At 42.0% G+C, this 12,733-nt stretch overlaps 1 pseudogene; it reads left to right on the top strand.

Annotated features, from left to right (window-relative positions):
* The first annotated feature begins 12,339 nt into the window (after positions 1–12,339).
* On the top strand, positions 12,340–12,450 carry LOC112314422 (U2 spliceosomal RNA; annotated as a pseudogene).
* The last annotated feature ends 283 nt before the right edge of the window (positions 12,451–12,733 follow it).

Raw genomic sequence — 12,733 nt, 5'->3', positions numbered from 1 at the left:
CTCCATCCTGCCCACCCTCTCCCTCCCACATTCCCCCCCTATAATTCATGTCCATGGGTCATACTTATAAGTTCTTTGGCTTCTACATTTCCTATACTATTCTTACTCTCCCCCTGTCTATTTTCCACCTATCATTTATGCTACTTATTCTCTGTACCTTTCCCCCCCTCTCCCCCTCCCACTCCCCTGTTGATAACCCTCCATGTGATCTCCATTTCTGTGGTTCTTTTCCTGTTCTAGTTGTTTGCTTAGTTTGCTTTTGTTTTTGTTTTAGGTGTGGTTGTTAATAACTATGAGTTTGCTGTCATTTTTACTGTTCCTATTTTTTTATCTTCTCTTTCTTAGATAAGACCCTTAACATTTCATATAATAAGGGCTTGGTGATGATGAACTCCTTTAACTTGACCTTATCTGAGAAGCACTTTATCTTCCCTTCCATTCTAAATGATAGCTTTGCTGGATAGAGCAATCTTGGATATAGGTCCTTGCCTTTCATGACTTGGAATACTTCTTTGCCAGCCCCTTCTTGCCTGTAAGGTCTCTTCTGAGAAATCATCTGACAGTCTTATGGGAAGTCCTTTGTAGGTAACTGTGTCCTTTTCTCTTGCTGCTTCTAAGATTCTCTCCTGTTTAATCTTAGGTAATGTAATTATGATGTGCCTTGGTGTGTTCCTCCTTGGGTCCAGCTTCTTTGGGACTCTCTGAGCTTCCTGGACTTCCTGGAAGTCTATTTCCTTTGCCAGATTAGGGAAGTCTCCTTCATTATTTGTCCAAATAAGTTTTCAATTTTTTGTTCTTCCTCTTCTTCTTCTGGCACCCCTATAATTCGGATGTTGGAACGTTTAAAGATGTCCTGGAGGTTCCTAAGCCTCTCCTCATTTTTCCGAATGAAAAATGTTGCTTGTTGCTTCATTCTTTTCTGGTTGGATGTTTCTTTCTTCCTTCTGGTCCACACCATTGATTTGAGTCCCAGTTTCCTTCGCCTCACTATTGGTTCCCTGTACATTTTCCTTTGTCTCTCTTAGCATAGCCTTCATTTTTTCATCTAGTTTTCGACCAAATTCAACCAATTCTGTGAGCTTCTTGATTACCAGTGTTTGAACTGTGCATCTGATAGGTTGGCTATCTCTTCCTCGCTTAGTTGAATTATTTCTGGAGCTTTGAAGTGTTCTGTCATTTGGGCCTTTTTTTTTTTTTGTCTTGGTGCTTCTGTTACTTAAGGGGGCGGAGCTTAGGTGTTCACCGGGGCGGGGTAATGCTGGCCGCTGCGCTGTGACACTGCACGTGGGGGAGGGGCCGAGAGGGAGTAATGGCGCCTGCTCCACTCTCTGAGGGATTTCAGTTACTCCCTCGGCTACCCACGATCAAATTGGGCCCCTCTGGTGCTGGTTCCTGAGTGGGTGGGCTTGTGCACGCTCTAGGCCCCTGTGGGTCTCTCCAACAGACTCTCCTGTGAGGCTGGGAGTTTCTCCTGCTGCCACCCCTACCTCCACGAGTGTTTTCAATCAGAGGTTTGAGGCTTTATTTAGTCGCGCTGGAACCCTGGGTTACGTGGTCTGCTTCGCTTCCCATCGTTTGTCCGGTTTATCTATGCACAAATGTGGGATCACGGGATGCTCCCCGCCGCTCTGCCTGCCCCGTTCTCTGCCACTCTGAGTCCGGCCCTCTCGGTTTATCTGTGTGCAAATGTAGGGCCACAGGGTCTGCTAGTGGTCAGACTGCCTGCCCCCGTTCATCCCACACTCGGCCAGTCTCGGTCCCGCCATGGCAACGGGAGTCCTCCTCGCCCTGGCTGCCGTCCCTGCCCCTCCTACCAGTCTGGATGAATGTTTATTTTTTATCTCTTTGGTGTCGGACTTCCTAATCGTTCGATTTTCTGTCAGTTCTGGTTGTGCAAGGAGGTGCAGTGTGTCTACCTACACCGCCATCTTGGTTCTCCGGTTGATTCTTTTTTTAAGTATCTTTTATTGATTATGCTGTTAGAGTTGTCCCAATTTTTGCCTCTTTGTCTCCCTCTACCCAGTATCCCCTCTCCCTCCAGCAATCCCCCCCTTAGTTCATTTCTGTGGGTCATGCATGTAAGTTCTTTGGCTTTACCCTTTCTATACTATTCTTAACATCCCCATCTGTTTTGTTCCTAAAAATTATGCTTCCCAATCCCTGCACCATTTCTTTCTTTCTCCCCCTTCCACCTCCCAGCTGATAACCCTCCAAATGATCCCCATGCCTATGATTCTGTTCCTGTTCTGGTTGTTTGCTTTGTTTGTTTTGTTTTTATTTTTGTTGTTTCAGATCCAGTTGTTGATAGTTGTGAGTTTGTTATCATTTCAACGTTCATAGTTTTGATCTTCTTTTAAGTCCCTTTAATGTTTTAGGTAATTTTAGGTAATAATGGCTTGGTGATGATGAATTAGTTCCTTTAGCTTTACCTTGTTTGGGAAGTACTTTATCTGCCCCTCAGTTCTAAATGATAGCTTTGCTGGACACAGAATCTTGGTTGTAGGTCCTTGCTTTTCATCATTTTGTACACTTATTGGCAGTCCCTTCTTGCCTGCAGTTTCTTTTGAGAAATCAGCTAATAGCCTTATGGGAGCTCCTTTGTGGTAACTCTCTGCGTTTCTCTTGCTGCTTTTATTTATTTAGTTTTAGAGAGAGGGAGAGGGAGAGAGAAAGAGAGGGGGAGAAACATCAATGTGTGGTTGCCTCTTGTGCACCCCCAACTTGGGACCTGGCCTGCAACCCAGGAATATGCCCTGACTAGGAATTGAACCAGCAAACCTTTAGTTTGTAGGCCCATACTCAGTCCACTGAGCCACAGCAGCCAGGGCTCTCTTGCTGCTTTTAAGATTCTCTCTTTATCTTTAACCTTTGGCATTTTAATTAAGATGTGTCTTGCTGTGGCCCTCTTAGGGTCCAACTTGTTTGGCACTCTCTGTGCTGCTTGGACTTGTATGTGTATTTCCTTCACCAAATTAGGGAAGTTTTCTTTCATTATTTTTTTCAAATAAATTTTTAATTTCTTGCTCTTCCTCTTCTCCTTCTGGCACCCCTGTGAATTGGGTGTTGGTACACTTAAAGTCCCAGAGGTTCCTAAGCCTCTCCTCGTTTTTTTGAATTCTTTTTCTCCATTCTGTTCTGGTTGAATGTTCATTTCTTTCTTTTGTTCCAAATCATTTATTTGAATCCCAGCTTCCTTCCCTTCACTATTTCTTCCCTGTATATTTTTCTTTATTTCACTTTGCGTTACCTTCATTTCTTCCTTTATTTTGTGGCAGTACTCAATGATTTCTCTGAGCATCCTGATCACCAGTGTTTTGAATTCTGCATCCAATGAGTTTGCTATCTCCATCTTGTTTAGCTTTTTTTCTTGGTTGTTCTGTTCTTTCATTTGGCCCCTATTTCTTTGTCTCCTCAATTTGGCAGCCTCACTGTGTTTGTTTCTGTGTATTAGGTAGAGCTGCTTTTACTCCCTGTCTTAGTAGCATGGCCTATGTAGAAGAGGCACCTGTAAATTGTGTGGGGTGGAGCCTTAGGTAATTGCTAGAGCAAGGTAACCCACTTCACAACTCTGTAGCTCTGTGTGGGGGAGGGCCCAGAGAGGGTCAGTGCTGCTACCTGGGTTCTGGAGTTTTGTCTGACAATCACCCTGTTTCTAGTCACTTCACTCTCCCTGTATGCAATTGGTGTCTTTCCAGCTGCTGCCTTGGGGTTTGTGTATATTCTAAGCCCTTTCAGGCCCTTTAGTAGCAAAAATCCTGCAGTTTCTTCTGCCACACCAACCCCCACTGTTTTTTACAGCTGGAAGTAATGGGGGTTTATCTTCTTGATGCTGGAACCCTGGGCCACTGCTACCTCTCCTTCCTTTCTCCGAGATTCCACCCCTCCTACCCATCTGGATGAGTGTGGCTTCTTTAAGTCCTTGGTTGTCAGACTTCATGTAGATTGATTTTCTGACAGTTCAGGGTGTTATTTGTTTTTGAGATCTGGTGGTAATCCTTGCTATGGTTGTGTGAGGAGGCGAAGTGTGTCTACCTACATTTTCATCCTGACCAGATGTCAGTAAAATGGTTTTGCACTGTTGGGTGATCCAGTGCCTCAGCTTCACCACAGTGAAGTTGTGCTTGCCCAGCGTGCCCTCCATGCCATAGAACCTCACCTGGACCAACAAGCTCTGCAAGTACCTTGGGCCGTCTGCCATGACCATGCTGGGCCCTGCTGCTAGACTCCATGGACTGCAGCACAGGTGGGCAGCATAGTTGAGCTCCAGCAACTGCCACTGGCCTACCTCCTCCACTCCGTCCCTCCAGACCCAGTCAGGCGTGCCCATTGTTGATTCTTGTATGTGCCTTGACTGGGTGTTGAACCGGCAACCTTGGCATATTGGAACAATGCTCTAACCAACTGAGCTATCCAGCCAGGGAGGGTTTTTTTGTTTTTTTGTTTTTTGTTTTTTTTACTTTTTATTACAGAAAATTTCACGAGAGTAGAAAAAATAGCACATGAAATTCCCATATGTCTATTGTATTAGATAGCTATTGCTGCTGTAACAGGTTACCGTAAATTTAGTGGCTTAAAACAATACAAATTTACTCTCTTACAGTTCTGGAGATCAGAAGCCTAATCTCAGGGTATTGGTAGGGCTGCATTTCTTCTGAAGGTTGCAAGAAAGAATCTGTTCCTTGCCTTCTCCATCTTCTAGTGGCTTGGCTGTCTTCATTCTTTGGCTGGTGACTAATTCTTCCAAATTAGCAGCATAGCACCTTTTTTCTTTGACTCTGCTTCCCTCTGCTTCCATTGTGGTAAGATCTCCTTTTTAAAAAAAATATTTATTTATTTATTTTAGAGAGAGCAGAAGGGAATAAATATTTATTTATTTATTTTAGAGAGAAAGAAAGGGAGAGAAACATCAGTGTGTGATGGGGTTGCTTTCATATGTCCCCCAACTGGGGACCTGGGCCACAACCTAGGCATGTGCCCTTACTGGGAATCAATCGGGCAACTTTTTGGTTTGTAGGACAATGCTCAACCCACTGACCCACACCAGTCAGGGTTTATCTCTCTCTCTCTTTTTTTTCACTTTGGCCCTCTTGCCTCCCTTTTATAAGAACTTTCGTGATTATATGGGGGCCACCTGGAAAAATCCAGAATAATCTTCCCATCAAGATCCTCAACTTAATCACACCTGCAAAATCCTTTTTTGCATGTACGTTAACATAGTCACAGGTTCTAGAGATTAGGACATGGCCATCTTTGCATGTGGTGATGCATTAGTTTGTCTTCCATCCATACCAGCAACTCATAGTCACTCTTGTTCCATGTATATTCTAACTTGTTTCAACCCATTATTTGAAGCAAATCCCAGATAACCTATCATTTCATCCATAAACATCTGAGCATGTATCTCTAAAAGGTGAGAAAGAGCTCATTTTAAAAACATGACTACATACCATTATCACACCTAAAAATCAACATGTCAATGTCATTGTTCAGTATCCATTTTTTCCCTGGTTCTCACATAATAATTTTTACAGTTGAATCAGGATCACTTGATCAATACAACACATATGCTTGATGTATCCCTTAAGTCTCTTTAACTTATTAGGTTCTCCGGTGGGTACTGATATACTCCACACTGCTTCCCCTTCCATGAAGGACTTACTGTCTCAGCTGCTATCAACAGGCAACATTCAACCATCAATTCCCTCAGAGATTGTCTCAGCTGCAGAGAGCCTCCTCACCCAATGCCACACCTCTTCTGGAAGGCCCATCTCTGACAACTTTTGTCAACAAAAAGTAATGAAGGCCTGGCCTGTCTCAACCAAACTTTGTCTCAGAGTCAGCTTCCTGAGAAATCTGTCCTGTGACAGTTCTCACCAGGAGAGTTTCAATAAAGGAGCAGTTATAATATGAAATTTTGGAACTGAATCACTTCTTACTTGTGATAAGGACATACCACAGGTTGTTAAAACTTTCTTCAGTGGTGAATTGTTTGATACACGGTGGAAGGGAATTCATTATCTGGTGAGATATATGAGGCATTTGAAGAATATAAGCTAACAATATGGGAGGTAACTATAGTAATTCTAAGGACAATCATATTAGTTATCACTGAGAACTAGAAGAAAGTATTGAAAAGCTGAGAGCATTAATCACCAATTGGAAACTAAGTGTGCAATCCAGGTCTCCCTGATAGCTTACAAAGAGGCTTTCATCTCCTACAATGGGAGGATAAAGAAAGCCAAGGACCAAGACCAAGACTTAATTATTAGAGTAGCCAAGCTCCAAAGAGAGTTAATTGAAAAAGAAAAAACAAAACAAAACAAAACAGGAACCTGACACATGGAGTGAGAACATCTAGTTTTACGACCTACAAAATCTTGAATCACTAGATTCCCTCGAACTCCCCAAGCCCAGGAAACCCATACCTGGTAGTTCACACAACATCATATCAGGTTATTAGCCTGTAATGGGGTAAAATCTAGCACAGTGGTGAAGGGCAAATCATAGGCTCTCAAAGTGCACATCTGCCCTGGCCAAGAGAATATTATATCATGAGGGAGATGGTGGGAATTAGGACTATTCCTAAAGATTTTAGATTTCAAGGGTGGTAACTCTCATCACATCTCCATTTAATTTACCAGTCTTGCCCCTGAATACCCCGGACGGATTTGGGAGAATGATAGTAGACTCCCAAACTCAACCAATTGCAACAATAGTATCAACTGTAGCTTTGTCCCAGATAGGCTATCTTTGCTAGAATAGATTCACAGGGACCTAGATACATGGTATGGGGCTTTTGATTTTATGAATGCCTTCTTTCCTATCTACATCAGAAAAGAGAATCAAAAGTTTGCACATGGTATGGACAACAGTAAAACTTACAGTTTTGCCCTAGGGTTGTGTTAATGCTCCTGGCCTTTGTCATACTGTAGTCCCAAATGTGTAGACTATCTTAACATCCTGCAAAATATCATTTGGTTAAGTGATAAATGACATAATCTATGATAAATGACTGGCTATTATGCTGGAAGCCTTTATAAGACACATGTACTTCAGAGATGGGAAATAGACCCTATGAAGACTCAGGAACCTTCCACAAGAGTAAAATATTTTAAAGGGTCAAGTGATCAGATTCATGCTGAGACATTGCATCTTACTCCTCTTACCATGCAGAAGGAAGAGCAAATACTGGAAAGCCTCTCAGGTTCTGAAGACAACTTAAGTTCACACTGGGATAGCACTCCTCTGACCCATGTACCAGATTTCCAAAAATGGAAGTGGTCCAGATTGTGGTGCAAGTAGCCTTACTGCTTGGACCAGAAATCAGCAGACTCTATACTCTTAGACATATCAGTGGTCGAAAAGACATGCTGTGGAGTTTATGGCAAGACCCAATAGGAGAATCACAAACATCCCCTAGCATTCTGAATCAAAGTTGTTCCATCTATTGCAGGGAATTTTATGCCTTTCAGAAAACAATTTCTGGCATGATACTTGGCACTGGTAGAGGTGAAGAGCCTGACTATGAAGCACCAAATGACCATGTATTATAGCTACAACTGCTCTTCACGAATTGGTTTCCATTAGAGCCACCAAACACAGCAGCACTTTCACAAGACAGAGTAATGCGTCTAGTATTGAGCACAAGGGAGACCAGGAGCAGAAGGAAGCTGTGCAGGCAGGATGTTTGGAATCCTGTCACCCAATGCTGTTGCACCAGTACCTCTTCCTTTGCTCACACCTATGTCACACTTTCCGTAAGTCACACTTATGACTGAGGAAGAAGAAAAAAAAACATGCCAGGCTTGATTCATGATGGATTGGTTCAGTGTGTGTGTGTGTGTGTGTGTGCGCACGTGCAGGCCAAAAATGAACAGCAGTTGCACCAAAGCCTTGAAAGACAATGGTTAGGGGAAACTCCCTTATGGACAGAGCTTTGAGTGGTGCACTTTGACAAAGATGCTCTCTTTGACCAAACTTTAGTCAGGTTCTTTTGAGCCTGAGTAGGCCTCATCCTTGGGCATGTCTCAGAGCCCAGTTTTAGTAAGAACCCTGCTAAGTCAGTTTAGCCCAAATCTCTAACTCTTGATATCTGATTAAATTACTCATCCCTTATCATCTCCCAGGTGATATCTGGTCACCCTTCAGCAGAATCCTGTTAGACATATTTAGCCAGAATCCCCTGATATTTCTTAGTTATTTTCCTTCCACTGGTGCTGCTTGTCTATAAATTCCCACTTTTCTTGTTGAATTTGGAATTAAACCCAGTCTTTTTTGTCTTTTTATTGAATTTATTGGGGCAACATTGGTTAATACAGTCATGTAGGTTTCGAGTGTACAGCTCTGTAATGTACAGTTCTGTAATGCATCGTTCGTAGATGGTAGTGTGTGTCCACCACCCCAAGTTTAAACCCAGTTCTATACAGAAGATTCTTTTCCTCCACTGTGTGGTTGCTCAGTAAAATCTATCTGTACTGTTTTAATTGCTGTTCAGTTCTTGTTTTTCTCTGACAAAGTGGTTGTTCACTTTAGTAGAATGAGAAATGGAATGAAGTTAGGATATACAGACCCTTGTGCAGTATTGAATGCCTTGGTTATTCATTAAGGGTGTGAAAGTAGGATGATTTAGGACAAAGAAGTCTGGGTAGAGGTACAGGATGAACATATGGGGTAGGGCACAAAGTACAAAGGTTTTTTTTATTATGTTAATACTGACAAGAGCAGCTACCTCAGAAGAGGCACTAAACCAAATAGAGAAAATTACCCTATCAGTTGGCACCAACCAATCTTTGCCATTGGCCACCCAGTTCTGGCATGAAGGACACATGAGCAAAGTGGCCATGGTGGAAGGAATGGAGGCTGTGCTTAGACCCAACAGCATGGGCTACCACTTATTAAGGATGAAGGTCCATCATTGAAAGTTGAATCTACCAGCAGAAGAGACCAGCATGGAGTCATTGATAATTGGCCCCTTTGTGGCAAGTTGACTATGTTGGAAAAGGCAACTGTTAATTCTAGCAGGAATAGACACATATATTGGTATGGGTTTTTCTTTCTTGCAGTGACTCAGCCTAACATGCCATATATTAATTACCACATAGACTAGGGACCCATTTTATATTAAAAAATGTGTAGCAGAGGGCCCATGATGATGTATTGCACCACCCAGAAGCTGCTGACCTGACAGTACACTGGAATGGCCTGTTAAAAGCAGAGTGAGGGAGCATTTGAGACCTGGCTTCCCAGCATGTCATCAATTGGGCTCAGATAAACTCTTATGAAAATTCTCTACAGGTTTAGATGTTTCTTATGTGGACAACCTCTAGGTCTTTTCACTGCAACCTCCTCTGCTGGGAAACTCTCCCATGTCTGCCTCATTTCTTTTAGTTGGTCCAATCATTCCTTACTGTCTGGTTGAAGAAACCTTCTCTGACTATGAAACCTGTTGTAGGTCTCTTGTCCATCACATTACTGTGTCCTAAACTCTCATTTGTGTTATAGTTGAATGGCTTTTCTGCTCTTTAAGATAACTTCCTTTAGAATGAGTCTGCTTTCTTTTCATTGTTGACACTTCTAATCTTAACACAGTGCCTGATACAGCATAAATATTTTAGGAAAAAGTTATTGATCATCTAAACTATAGCTAACTTTTATTATATCATTAGAATGTACTAATAACTATACAAAATTACTTGTATCATTGAATTTCTTGCTTCCATGAGAAATGTCCCATATATATAAAACTGTATTACAGAATTTTACATGTGTACTATATCCTAAAAATGAAATTATATAAGCAAATTTGGGTCAAAATATTTTGAGGAATACTTTTTTAAAGATTTTAGAGAGAGGGGAAGGGAAGGGAGAGAAACATCAATGTGGGTTGCCTCTCATACACCCCCTACACCTGGTGACCTGCCCCACAACCCAGGCATGTGCCCTGACTGGGCATTGAACCAGCGACCATTTGGTTTACAGGCCTGTGCTTAATCCACTGAGCCACACCAGCCAGACTTAGGAATAGTTCTTATACAGACTACTTATATGAATTCTGTTTGGGAAAAGTCCAGCCATTGTTAATATGAGAGTGGTTTATGTGACATCGAGGTGACCTGGCAGCCAAGGAGAATGGACTGGAATGCACATGTGTGAACAATGACGACTTCACTGTACTAGTCAGTGAGGGTGGTAGACACCATTAGTGAGCATGTGTGGCCTTCACATTCAAAATGACTGAGTGAGTAGAGCAACGAATCTGAATCAAATATTGTGCTAAGCTTGAACATTCCTTTGTGGAAACTTTGGATGATTCAGAAGGCCACAGTTATGGGCAACTGGTGATTGGTAACTTCATCACAACAGTGCTCCCACTCATGCATCATGTCTCATGCAGTTTTTTGGCAAAACATCAAATCACCCGGGTGACTCAGCCCCCCCATAGCCCAGATTTGGTGCCCTGTGACTTCTGGCTTTTCCCTAAACTAAAATCATATTTGAAAGGGAAGAGATTTCAGACTGTTAATGAGATTCAGGAAAATACAAAGGGGCATCTGATGGCAATTGGGAGAACTGTGTGAGATGCCAAGGTGCCTACTTTGAAGGAGACTGAGGCTTCATTGTCCTATGTACAGTGTTTCTTGTATCTTGTATCTTCTTCAATAAATGCCTCTATTTTGCATATTACATGACTGGTTACCTTTTGGACAGACCTTGTATGTCAACTCAGCCTGTAGTTTATGTCTTATTTGTTAAACCAAAGTCAGTGAAGGAAATAAAATAACAGGGATATTTCCTTATTTTATGTGCATATGTATGATTTATAAGTGTAAATTAATAAAGCAATCAATACATATAGAAATAACTTAAAAAAAATAAAGTTAAAAGCCCTGGCTGGTGTGGCTCAGTGGCTTGAGCACTGGCCTGCAAACCAAAGGGTCACTGGTTTGATTCCCTATCGGGGTTCATGCCTGGGTTGTGGGCCAGGTCCCCAGTAGGGGGTGCTCAAGAGGAAACCACACATTGGCATTTCTCTCTCTTTCTCCCTCCCTTCCCCTCTCTCTAAAAATAAATAAAATCTTAAAAAAGTAAAGATAGAGCTGAAATGTATGAGCTAGTATTTATTACCTAATGGGGACACTTTTATTAAAATGATGGTACTGCCTTAAAAACATTGTATTAATTGAAGCAAGCTAGTCACAAAAGACAGCATATTACATAATTCCACTTTTATGAAATGTCTAGTATAGGCAAATATAGAGACACAAAGTACATTAGTGGTTGTTTAGGACTTGGGTGGTGTGGGCATGGGGAGGGGTGTTGGAAGTAACAGGGCCTGGGGATTTCTTTTTGAGGTGACAAAAAATGCTTCAAAAGTAATTGTGGTGATTACACAACTCTGAATTTATGAAAAAACATTTAATTGTGCATTTTATTTTATTTCATTTTTTTTTAAAGGAGATGAGTTTTTGTGGGGTTTTTTACACATTTTTTTACTGTTGTTCAAGTACAGTTGTCTCCATTTTCCCTCCACCACTCCCCGCACCCCCGACCCCACTGACTTTTTGTGTTTTCTAGAGTTTATTTTTTTTAGAGAGGGGAAGGGAAGGAGAAAGAGAGGGAGAGAAATATCAATGTATAGTTGCCTGTCACACGCCCCCTACTGGGGACCTGACCCACAACCCAGGCATGTGCCCTGACTGGGAATCAAACCAGTGACCCTTTGGATTGCAGGTCATCACTCAGTCTACTGAGCCACTCCAGCCAGGGCTAATTGTGCATTTTAATGGATAAATGATATAGTATGTGAATTATATGTCGATAAAGCTGTACCAAAAAAAACTTAAAAAAAAAAAACAATGATACTAATAATCATTTTATATATAATTGACTCGCCTGGGCTGGGTAGCTCAGTTGGTTGGAGCGTCGTTCCATACACCAAAAGGTTGCAGGTTTGATCCCTGGTTGGGGTGCCTAAGGAAGGCAACGGATAGATGTTTCTATTTCACATAGATGTTTCTCACATTGATTTTTTTTCTTTCTCTCCCCCCCTTCCTCTCTCTCTCTCAAATCAATAAAAACAGATTCTTGTGTGGGGATTAAAAAAACAAAGTATTTTTCATATATAACAGACTGAGAAGGCCAACCCTTTGATCCATAGCCGTCACCACACTGTGAACATACGTTTACTGTTCCTGGTGATAGCGGTTTCCAGCACTGCTGTTGAGATGTGATGGCCTACCCTCATTTGAGCACCTACGGGTCAGATGATGTTGGTCATTGCCAGCTATCCCCAACAGCTGTGTTACCTTCTCTTTGTCATATTAAAACCTTCTTCCTCTAATCACTTCTCAACCTTTTGGCTAAGATCAAGTGTAGTATCTGCTCTTATCAGTTTAAAACATTCTTCCTTGACTCTAAGAATGGGACCATTTCAAAGAGTCATGACCATTTACAATGAACAAGTAAGACAGCCATTATCAAAAGTTAGTTTTTGGTGCCCTGACTGGTGTGGCTCAGTGGACTGAGTGCCAGCCTGGGGACTGAAAGGTTGCCGATTTGATTCCTGGTCAGGGCACATGCCTGGGTTGTGGGCCAGGTCTACAGTTAGGGACATGAGAGAGGCAACAATCAGTTGTCTCAGCCTGTATTTGACATGTGCAACTGGTTCTTTGTGCTTAAGTCATGGTATTTAGTGTGTGTGTGATTTAACATGTCAAGTCAAAATTTAATAAGC

Source organism: Desmodus rotundus, chromosome 5, assembly GCF_022682495.2.
Source record: "Desmodus rotundus isolate HL8 chromosome 5, HLdesRot8A.1, whole genome shotgun sequence".
In the NCBI taxonomy this organism is placed as follows: Eukaryota; Metazoa; Chordata; class Mammalia; order Chiroptera; family Phyllostomidae; genus Desmodus; species Desmodus rotundus.
The sequence above is the reverse complement of the archived record's forward strand: the minus strand, read 5'-3'. Positions and strand labels throughout refer to the sequence as shown.